Genomic DNA, 12235 nt, shown 5'->3' with positions numbered 1-12235 from the left:
AGTTCTTTAAGTTGGTGGTGTATGGTGCAGTTTGCAGAGAGCCTGGATAGTGAGATTCGTAACAACTGGTGTCAGAAGTGGGATCGGATCGGAATCGGATTGGACCGGATCTACTATGGCTCGTCTGAAACTGCTGTACGAACTTGAATTTAGAGAACTGAAGGAAGAACTCCGTGGACGAAGGCTGAAGGTATATGGTAACAAGGAAACTTTACAAGCACGCCTCCGAGAAGACATGTTGGAAGAAAAAGAAGATCCGGACACATATCTTTTTGAAGTCGAACCTAACTTGCTGGAACAGATCACCAGTATCATGCAGCAACAGATCACCAGTATCATGCGGGAACAGATAGCAGCTATGAACTCGGGGCTGGAAAACACCAATTACAAGATAGATGCCATGAATACCAAGATAGCCGACATGAACCAACGCATACCTGCTGTGGAGGAGAGAATCATCAACTCAGACGTTCGTTCAGATGCTAATACCAGAGAGAGGAGCCTTGGTGGTGATCATGAGAACCCATTGAAACCTGACGAAGCCGTTGAGAGACATATGCAAGTCGAGAGATACCAGCCAGGTCCGGACCTAACAGACGTTGGTCCAGCTACCAAGACTGAAGATGAAAGTCCTGATGGTGGTGAAGAGAATCCATGGAAGCTTGACGTTGAAGTTGATGGACATTCGCACGATGAAAGTCATCGAACGGGTCTGAAACCAACAGGCGATTGGCCCGATACTGAGACGAGAGAGAGAGGCCCTGATGGTGGTGAAGAAAGCCGAATGGAGCCTGAAGCCGAAGACGAGGGACCTTTGCACGAGGAGTGTTACCAACCTGCCCCACAAGCATGCCCTCCAGACAAGGCTGACGATGATGACCTGTCCCACAATTCCCTGTCCTGTGAATTTGAAGCCCATCCCAGTCCTTCTTCGCAAAGCCCTATGAAGCCACCTCTTTGGTCAACAATCTTGGTAATCCCTGCCCTTACATCCTATACCTCTCCATGTGTCAAGTGGCTGTCCTCAGTACCGACCGACAAGAGAGCGATGCAACCACAACGTCACTGCAACAAGAGGACGATCAACTGGAGGAAAAGAAGAAGGCGGCGTTTGCGTAGTCCAAAGTGCATGGTGATCCTACCAAGAAATAACTGCAGCCACATGAAGACCAACTGGCGGAGAAGAAGAAGAAGGCTACTTTTGTTGAGTGCAATATGGATGACCATGCGATCACGAGGTCGATACAACCAGATGAAGGCTAACTGGAGGAAAAGAAGAAAACGTTTTCTAAACTCAACGTGGATGACGATGAAAGCACGACGGCGAAGCAAACAGGTTAAGGCCAACTGGAGGAAGAGAAGGAAGCGACCATTGCTGACTGCAACATGGATGGCTCCATCAAGCTCAAGAGGCAAGCCAACTGCCACTGATCGCCCCCCGCCTGCAGCGATGAAACTTTACAGCCAATGTCATGATGTTGATTCTGTCCGGGACGGACAGATCTAAGGAGGGGGCAGTGTTATAAACCTGGTGGTGGCACTGAGAGGGGTAGTGGTGTGTGTGTAGTCAGCCGACGCAAATCGCCCCCAGGCCAGCGCTAGACGAGCGGTCAAGCGTGACGAGTTACGACTGTCAGCCGAGTCGAGCGTCAACAGGACAGTTCGGGAAGGATCGCCGTCGTGAACAGAGCTCATTAGCGTCACGAGAATTGTAGTCATCTGACCACCTAGAAACGTCGAGCGGCGTTCTGTCCGGTTCTAGAAGGCCAGTAGGGACCCTATATAAAGAGCGGAGGTGTCGCAGTCAAGACGGTTCAGAAAGCGGGTTCACGACAGGAGTTTAGAACACGGTCGACTACAGCACAGTTCAACGGTGTGGTTCTGTACGGAGCATTACGACGGTTCAGTGCGGAGTACTGTCAAGTACAGTTGAGACGACCGGCGTCTTGATCTTGGTCTGTGATCGAGTCCGACACATCGAGCCCAAGTGTGTGAAGTCAGTCCCGAACTGTTGAACCCAGTGCAAGCCCGGAACGAGAAGGAGAGGCCAGTGCAAGAGTTGATACGACGGAGAGATATTTGTACAGTGTACGTGCTGCCAATTGTACAGTATTGGCTGTTATTTATGGACATTAAACCTTTACGTTATTTTGGAGCCCTGACTTGTCAAGTTCTTTAAGTTGGTGGTGTATGGTGCAGTTTGCAGAGAGCCTGGATAGTGAGATTCGTAACAATATTGTTTTCTTCCTTCTTACAAAGCTTCTATCAACTCACTCTGTCTGTCTATCAACTCACTCTGTCTGCCTATCAACTCACTCTGTCTGTCTATCAACTCACTCTGCCTGTCTATCAACTCACTCTGCCTATCAACTCACTCTGCCAATCAACTCACTCTGTCTGCCTATCAACTCACTCTGTCTGCCTTTCAACTCACTCTGTCTGCCTATCAACTCACTCTGTCTATCAACTCACTCTGCCTATCAACTCACTCTGTCTGTCTATCAACCCACTCTGTCTGTCTATCAACTCACTCTGTCTGTCTATCAACTCACTCTGTCTATCAACTCACTCTGTCTGCCTATCAACTCACTCTGTCTGTCTATCAACTCACTCTGCCTATCAACTCACTCTGTCTGCCTATCAATTCACTCTGTTTGCCTATCAACTCACTCTATCTGCCTATCAACTCACTCTGTCTGTCTATCAACTCACTCTGTCTGCCTATCAACTCACTCTGTCTGTCTATCAACTCACTCTGTCTGTCTATCAACTCACTCTGTATGTCTATCAACTCACTCTGTCTGTCTATCAACGCACTCTGCCTATCAACTCACTCTGTCTGCCTATCAATTCACTCTGTTTGCCTATCAACTCACTCTATCTGCCTATCAACTCACTCTGCCTGTCTATCAACTCACTCTGCCTATCAACTCACTCTGCCTATCAACTAACTCTGTCTGCCTATCAATTCACTCTATCTGCCTATCGACTCACTCTATCTGCCAATCAACTCACTCTGTCTGTCTACCAACTCACTCTGTCTATCAACTCACTCTGTCTGCCTATCAACTCACTCTGTCTGCCTATCAACTCACTCTGTCTGCTTATCAACTCACTCTGTCTGTGTCTGTCTATCAACTCACTCTGTCTGCCTATCAACTCACTCTGTCTGTCTATCAACTCACTCTGTCTGTCTATCAACTCACTCTGCCTATCAACTCACTCTGTCTGCCTATCAACTCACTCTGTCTGCCTATCAACTCACTCTGTCTGTCTATCAACTCACTCTGTCTGTCTATCAACTCACTCTGCCTATCAACTCACTCTGTCTGCCTATCAACTCACTCTGTATGTCTATCAACTCACTCTGTCTGTCTATCAACTCACTCTGTCTGCCTATCAACTCACTCTGCCTATCAACTCACTCTGTCTGTCTATCAACTCACTCTGTCTGCCTATCAACTCACTCTGTCTGTCTATCTACTCACTCTGTCAGTCTATCAACTCACTCTGTCTGCCAATCAACTCACTCTGTCTATCAACTCACTCTGTCTGTCTATCAACTCACTCTGTCTGTCTATCAACTCACTCTGTCTGCCTATCAACTCACTCTGTCTGCCTATCAACTCACTCTGTCTGCCAATCAACTCACTCTGTATGTCTATCAACTCACTCTGTCTGTCTATCAACTCACTCTGTATGTCTATCAACTCACTCTGTCTGTCTATCAACGCACTCTGTCTGTCTATCAACTCACTCGGTCTGCCTGGTATATTTTTTTTACACGTTATTTCTCTTACAGGGCGAGGTGGCTTAGTAGTTAAGCGCTCGGTTTCCGAACCTATGGTTCTGGGTTTAAATCTTGCCGAAGACTGGGATTTTTAATTTAGGGATTTTTAGGGCGCCTCTGAGTACATCCAACTCTTTTAGGTACCTGACCTTAGCTGGGGAAAGTAAAAGCAGTTGATCATTGTACTGGCCTCATGAAACCCTGCTCGTTTACCGTCAGTCATATAAACAGATAAACCTCATCTGCCCCATAGATCTCAAGGGAAAAGGAAACTTTACTTTATTTCTCTCATACCCATTCTCTTATCAAGTTGAAACTTTGCACAGTTTTTTTTTTATTTCGATTGTTCACCGGAAAAAAAATCAAAAGGCAGGTGCCCCAAAGACCACAAGTACATTGGCTTGATGACATAGAGACAGATCTACAACAGCTTAATGTCCGGGCATGGAGACGTATAGCACAGGATAGAGAAGAATGGAGAGATGTGCTAAAGCAGGCCATGGTTACAAAGAAAGTTTGTGTGGAAACACAAACTCATAATCGGCCCCCGAAATGGTCCACTCAGGTAGATGAAAAGGCGGGTTTCAATATTTTCAGAAAGAATATCAGAAACTATGAACTACAAATTATCAACAACTATAACCCTATCTCCGTGGATACAAAAAAGAAGAGACGTGCTTTTGTATTGTTAGTTTGACTAACGACTTGATACCACAGGATACGGAGATCTGTTAATGTAATTCTTATTATTATATTGATAATATTCATATATATTAAATGAACTGATAGTTATAAAGATATAGTTAAACCCTTGGTATCACTTACAAATACCGCATCACAAACGAAGAGATTCCAAAAAATAAGAAAGCAATAGGACCCCCAGTATGAGCTGTTAACCATTGTCAAACAAAAAACTAAACTTAAACTCTATGGCCACATCACAAGGTCTTTAGGCTTCGCAAAGACCTTCCTTCAGGGAACAATATCAGGAAGAAAATGAAGAGGATGATAGAGAAAGCGATGGAAAGACAGTGAATGAAATTGTATCAAAGGCAAAGGACAGAGAGAAAGGGAGAAAGACGGTAGACAGATCTTGCGTGGTGCCCCAATGGTCCATCAGACTAAGGGATAGGTAAAGGTAAAGCTAAATGTGAACCTGCCCAAATTGATGTTATTAAATCTAATTGTTTGTAAAGGGCGAGCGAATCTCTAAATCAAAACCTCTCCAAATAAAAGCTTTTCCCTTTAAAATGCCTACATGATGTTGTGACGCAAGCACTAAAGTGTATACTATACAACACTACTTAGTAATAGTTGTTTTAAATTATATTACATTTGTATGCATATTAAATAATTGTTTTCTCTTTAAAAATAAAACTGATTATTTTTTTTGTTAATATTAGTAGTACTGAGGTTACTTAACTTAGTGTTTGTTACTATTAATAGTGAATAGTTGTAAAAATGGTTTATTTTTATGAAAAAAAAAAAAGACTACTTGCATAGTTGGTATTAAAAATTAAATTTTTCGCTTTCAGAAAAAAATAAGTAGCCAAATCACCAGAACTTAAAAAGATCTAAAATATTATGATGTCGGATTTTCAATATCTTTTCTAGATAATGGGAGAGACGGACGGTCGGACGGACAGACAGACCATACAAAACTAATAGCTTCTGTTTGTTTGTTTGTTTAATGTATTACATGTTTTGGATGTTCCTTAATAGTTGAAGATAGTTTACTTCCTAGTCCAAACCTCCTGCAGGACGACGGGGGATGGAAGCGGGCAGGGTTTGAACCCGGGACTATCGATAAATCCGAACGACAGACCAGCGCGCAAACCGCACGATCAAGCAGCCATTCGTCTATTCTCCTTTCGGGGGCCGCTAGTAAAATTACGCAATTTATTAAAAACCTGCCTTTTTCAATGTCTAAATCAACAAATAACTGAAATTCATATATCGCAATTCCCGTAGTAGTGCCAAGAGTTAGATTATCAAAGTCTGCTATTGATGAGGCTATCATAGTCTGCTATGGATGAGGCTATCATAGTCTGCTATGGATGAGGCTATCATAGTCTGCTATGGATGAGGCTATCATAGTCTGCTATGGATGAGGCTATCATAGTCTGCTATGGATAAGGCTATCATAGTCTGCTAGGGATGAGGCTATCATAGTCTGCTATGGATGAGGCTATCATAGTCTGCTATGGATGAGGCTATCATAGTCTGCTATGGATGACACTATCATAGTCTGCTATGGATGAGGCTATCATAGTCTGCTATGGATGAGGCTATCATAGTCTGCTATGGATGAGACTATCATAGTCTGCTATGGATGCGGCTATCATAGTCTGCTATGGATGAGACTATCATAGTCTGCTATGGATGCGGCTATCATAGTCTGCTATGGATGAGACTATAATAGTCTGCTATGGATGAGGCTATCATAGTCTGCTATGGATGAGACTATCATAGTCTGCTATGGATGCGGCTATCATAGTCTGCAATGGATGAGACTATCATAGTCTGCTATGGATGAGGCTATCATAGTCTGCTATGGATGAGACTATCATAGTCTGCTATGGATGCGGCTATCATAGTCTGCTATGGATGAGACTATCATAGTCTGCTATGGATGCGGCTATCATAGTCTGCTATGGATGAGACTATCTTAGTCTGCTATGGATGAGGCTATCATAGTCTGCTATGGATGAGACTATCATAGTCTGCTATGGATGAGGCTATCATAGTCTGCTATGGATGAGACTATCATAGTCTGCTATGGATGCGGCTATCATAGTCTGCAATGGATGAGACTATCATAGTCTGCTATGGATGAGGCTATCATAGTCTGCTATGGATGAGACTATCATAGTCTGCTATGGATGCGGCTATCATAGTCTGCTATGGATGAGACTATCATAGTCTGCTATGGATGCGGCTATCATAGTCTGCTATGGATGAGACTATCTTAGTCTGCTATGGATGAGGCTATCATAGTCTGCAATGGATGAGACTATCATAGTCTGCTATGGATGAGGCTATCATAGTCTGCTATGGATGAGACTATCATAGTCTGCTATGGATGCGGCTATCATAGTCTGCAATGGATGAGACTATCATAGTCTGCTATGGATGAGGCTATCATAGTCTGCTATGGATGAGACTATCATAGTCTGCTATGGATGCGGCTATCATAGTCTGCTATGGATGAGGCTATCATAGTCTGCTATGTATGCGGCTATCATAGTCTGCTATGGATGAGGCTATCATAGTCTGCTATGGATGAGGCTATCATAGTCTGCTATGGATGCGGCTATCATAGTCTGCTATGGATCAGATCTGATCCAAGTTTCGCAAATTTTTTTTTAGCCCTTTGCGAGGCCCACCAGCAATTATTATTATTATTATTGCATGAGTATTGTATTATAATAGATTTAAAGCTGTGTTCTTATCCCATACTTATAAAAGGATAGGAAAAAAAAGCTGAAATTCAAATTCAGATCAGTGTTTGAGGTTTCCTATAATAAACAAAAGTTAACATTAAAAAAGTCAATTTTCGGTTGGTCTCTAGATCTTACTTTTTCTTCGCAATACGTGACGTCAATGCCTCGCCCCCTCGCCCCACGTGCTCTGGTAACAACGCTAATGGCGGAAAACAAAAGAGATGAAACTGAGAATCACAAGACAGTGGGAGGGAGCAACAAGTGGCGCTGGTTTGTAAGTCTTAGCGCCCTAGATTTCGAGGTCTGTTTTGCTTGTGTACCAGCCGATTTGAGGCGATGACGTCATCGGTCTGTAAGGTTGATGGTTGGAAGCATCTATTTGTTTCTATTGAGATGGCTGACTTGTGGCTATAGAAGTCAAAACACAATATGGCACGTAGTACGACAACTGACACGCCTCCACAGTGTTAGACATTGAATACAATACAGCGATTTTTGTTTTCTTTCTTTTTTTTAGTTTTACTGTTGTATGTGTATGTATGAGAAAATGTTGAGTGTGTCTAAGTGAGTGTGTCTAAGTGAGTGTGGGTATTGTTACGCGTTCACTGCCTGCGTTAGCATCACAGCGAGTCAGAAAATGGCAAGTCCTTTTAAGTCTAATACATGCATGGCTCCGAGTACAACAAGCTCCGAGTACAACAAGCTCTGGGTACAACAAACTACTGACTTAAACATTGAAATTCATAATTCTTACTTCCTCTTTCTATTCAGAGGTTTCTCGTGTTTTCACCTTCTTCACTCAATGTGAACAAATAACACTCATTGTCAAATGAGACCGTGACAGGCATCTAGGTTTTTAATTTGAGAAATTTACTCATATTCAAAATTTAAATTTATGATGTGACACGTGCCTGAATGTGTCGATGAAAACTGGGGACAACAGACGTGGACCTCGCAGTACGCGTGGAACTAGTTGAGTGAGACCTAACTCAAAGTAAGAATGTTTGAATCGCAGTGGCTGAGTGGTTAAGCGATTGGCTTACGAACCTAGTGTCCTGGGTTCGAATCTCGGTGAAGATTTTGAATTTCGGGATTTTCAGGGCGCCTCTGAGTTCATCCAACTCTGATGGGGAAAAGTAAAGGGCTTGGTCGTTGTGCTGGCCACATGACAAGTGCTCGTTAACTATTGGACAAAGAAAAAGATGACCTTAACATCATCTGCCCTATAGATCGCAAGGTCTGAAAGGGGAACTTTATTTCATTTTTAGACGTGGACCTCGCAGAACACGTGGAACTGGGTGAGTTTCATATGTGGGACCTAACCCTAACTCAAACTACAAATTAATTATGCCTGTAAGTTGGAGATACTTGACATTACAAAAGCCTGAAACAAAGTTGAGGGTGAATCCAGTGCGGAAATTCAGTCAGCAATATAAACCCCCCTCCAAAACAAAAAGACCAAAAAAAAACCTGCCTTTTCATGTATTGTGTGAAGTCAAGCGAGTCTACTGCAACTATATATTACATAACTGTCAAGTCATGCGGTACAACAAATAGATCACAAAAGGCATACTGGTTGCTAGTATTGATCCATGCATTGCATCATGTTGAGCATACAATCTGATTTCTCGCCCATCCCATTTGGAGTCTATTTATGAACACAATGAATAGAGAATGCATTGGCTATCATCACATTATTCTAGCACACAAACAAACCAACAAACAAGAAAAAACATAAAATACTTTAAAAAACAAAAACAAAGCCTGTATGATGTGTAATTGTATCAATTTGTTTGGATCAGTCATGTATTAAATTTGTAATAGATCTAACAACAATAAATCTGCGAGTTAAGAAATATTTTTACCGATTGTTTTTTGTAGCGATATTTCAAGGTTTTAAGTCATCTGTTTCTTTGGCCAACGGTTAACGAGCAGGGTGTTATGTGGCCAGCACAACGAACAACCGCTTTTACTTTCCCCAACTTAAGTCAGGTACCCATTAGAGCTCGGTTAACTCAGAGGCGCCCAAAGATCCAAAATTAAAAATTACAGTCTTTACCAGGATTCTATATTCTTGGCACGATTATCGGAATCTATGAATGAAAAACTGAAATCTACAGTCCTCCCTTTGTGCGTACAAAGTAGACGTGTGCGGGTCGAATGCTAGGGCGGGCTGACAACATTTTACCGCATCGGACGGGGATAAAATTTATTTTTTATTTATTATTATTACATTGTTAACATTCATATGTATTCAATAAACTGTGTTCTGCCCAGGTATTCATCTCATTCCAATGAGATGATCCATAGTCACGTAGTGAATCCCTTATTGAAGGTCCATGGAATACGCTCTTCTCTTTGGTCAAATGTATTGGGGAGTTCCCTATGCCATGGATCATGTGTAATATGTATTGAATATCTGTAATCACAGTATTTTAAACTTATGTAAAATTAGGTTGTATTTTGTTATGCACACAAATGCACTATTTCATTTTTAAAACATAAATATACGTATTTCGATAATTTAAGTAGCTTCTTAAACAGCAAATAACATTTTTAAATAAAATATTTTACATTTTTTGAAACATTATTAAGGGAAATAACAAAACCGTTGGCAATGTTAAGATATACACAGAAAAAAATATGCTTCCCTTACTTCATATAAAGTGGCGCGGTGGCTGAGCGGTAAAGCGCTTGGCTTCCGAACCGGGGTTCGAATCCTGGTGAAGACTGGGATTTTTAATTTCTGATCTTCGGGCGCCTCTGAGTCCACCCAGCTCTAATGGGTACCTGACATTAGTTGGGGAAAAGTAAAGGCGGTTGGTCGTTGTGCTGGCCACATGACACCCTCGGTTACCGTAGGCCACAGAGACAGATGACCATTACATCATCTGCCTAATAGACCACAAGGTCTGAAAGGGAAACTCTTTTTTTACTTAACTTCATATAACCTCCCCACTAGTCCCCACCCACTCTTTTTTTTTTCAACAGAAAAAAAAATATTATTCTGTATTTTATGAAAAAAAATGTCTCCCACATTTAATAAAAAAAAAAAACGGTTGGCTTTGTTGGCTATAAATGAAACTTAAATTACTTCACTAATCTATACATGTCCGTCACATATATGGTTTTACGCAATAGTAATAATAATTCAAAGGTTAATCATGTGAATAGAGAGCCAACCCTAGTTATGGTATATTTCATACACGAAATGTTTCTACGATGTTTTCAAAGAGAAATGCAAGTTCCAGATGTATTTGTGAGATCAACCAGTTATGTCGTAACCTTTGATTTCCTTTTGAAAGCATTTGGTCCTAGCTAACATCTCAAAGTTTCAAATCACATGATTAGTGGTATTTCCCAACTATGACGTAACAGAGATGGGATTAACAGGCGCTAGACAATAGCGAAAAGCCGAAGTCTCACGTGGGAATTCAATTTAGTAAAAAAAAAAAAAAGGGGGGTGGGGGTGAGCGGCAAATGACTGAGATGGGATTTCTACTTTCTAAGTCGTAAACAGAAATGTTGCTGGTGACGCTGTGGTAGCAGTAGTCGGAGATGACGTCCTTCTCGGGTAGTGATGACGTCATCACTTGTGCACACAGGACATTTTTTTTAAAATATATATTCAAAATGAATGTTTCTGTTCAGAGTGATTTGTTTCAAATACTATCATGCCATTTAAGAAAGCGTCCCTCGTTACATAGAACCATTAAGATGTATTCGTGACATATATCCTTCTATCTGTGTCACCACGTCGGACTGTTGTAATGACTCTATAATTTGACGCCTACAAGTTGGGAATAATTGTGGATTTCCGTTAGTGACGTGACGTACATTACAAAAACTTTGAACGGAAATAGCCTGGAGACATAATAACGGTAGAGACTCACTGCAGCGTATCTTAGGACAAGACGTGTTTTTTTTTTAGTTCTTTCGTTTCGGACTAAATAGTTTGGATTTAAGCAGGGAGTCTTAAATTAAATCTTTTGTTAGGTATGTGACATTATCGTATAGATTTAAATAAAATATCAATTACTTGAGCTCGCTAATATCGACAGTAACAGCCAACAACATAACACATAGTCAGTATAGTTTACAGAAGCTTACACATCATGCTATACATATAAAAAAAAGCCTTATTAGGGAACGTGATCGGACTACTGTTAAGTTTTAAAGACAGTTATCATCATCAACCAATGGTTATGAACATAGTTGACCATTATTAGCATCAACCAGACATTATTATCGTTAACGGGCCATTATTATAAGGACATACTCATTATTAACAGACCTTTACTTTCATTAAAATACCTTATTATTTTTATTATTTTATTTTTTTTATTATTTTATTCTTCTTCTTATTTTATTATAGCATGGAAAAACAAAATGATATCAGCTGTCAACAAACAGACAAACATTAGCTTTACCTTAACAGAGTCTCTGGAAAAAACTAAACAACAACTTGGGAATCAGATTATGAATGAAAGTTGGCTTTATAAGCAGTCATAGAAGAATAGTTGTCTTGCCACTACTTTGACATTTGCGCAAGATTGAAATGTGTTTCAAAGGCTCAGACATTAGGAAAGAAACCCTAACCCTGACACTTTCATTATCCGAAGTTATTTACAAGTACAAACAAAGGTTGTCACGGAGTTAGCCAAAGGCGATTGCCCAAAATAAAAAAAAAATTAAAAAAAAAACCTGCAAGCAAATGTCGAAAGCACAGAGTTGTTTATCGTGTAAAGATGTTATCTTAAAGTTGAGTTTTACAAAGCTTATAGTTACTAAGTTCGTCTGTCAGTATATCTGTCTTGCAAGACTTTTTAAATAATTTTATTCCACACACTTCCCGTACTTGGATCAAGTTGAAATTTTATTCAATAATAATAATTAATAATAATAATTGTATTTATAAAGCGATGTTAACAAACAAAATGTAGGCTCAAGGCGCTGTAATAACATTACAAACACAAATACGAGAGCTAAAATAAAAACTAAT

This window comes from Biomphalaria glabrata, chromosome 10 (genome assembly GCF_947242115.1).
Source record: "Biomphalaria glabrata chromosome 10, xgBioGlab47.1, whole genome shotgun sequence".
Lineage (NCBI taxonomy): Eukaryota > Metazoa > Mollusca > Gastropoda > Planorbidae > Biomphalaria > Biomphalaria glabrata.
The sequence above is the reverse complement of the archived record's forward strand: the minus strand, read 5'-3'. Positions refer to the sequence as shown.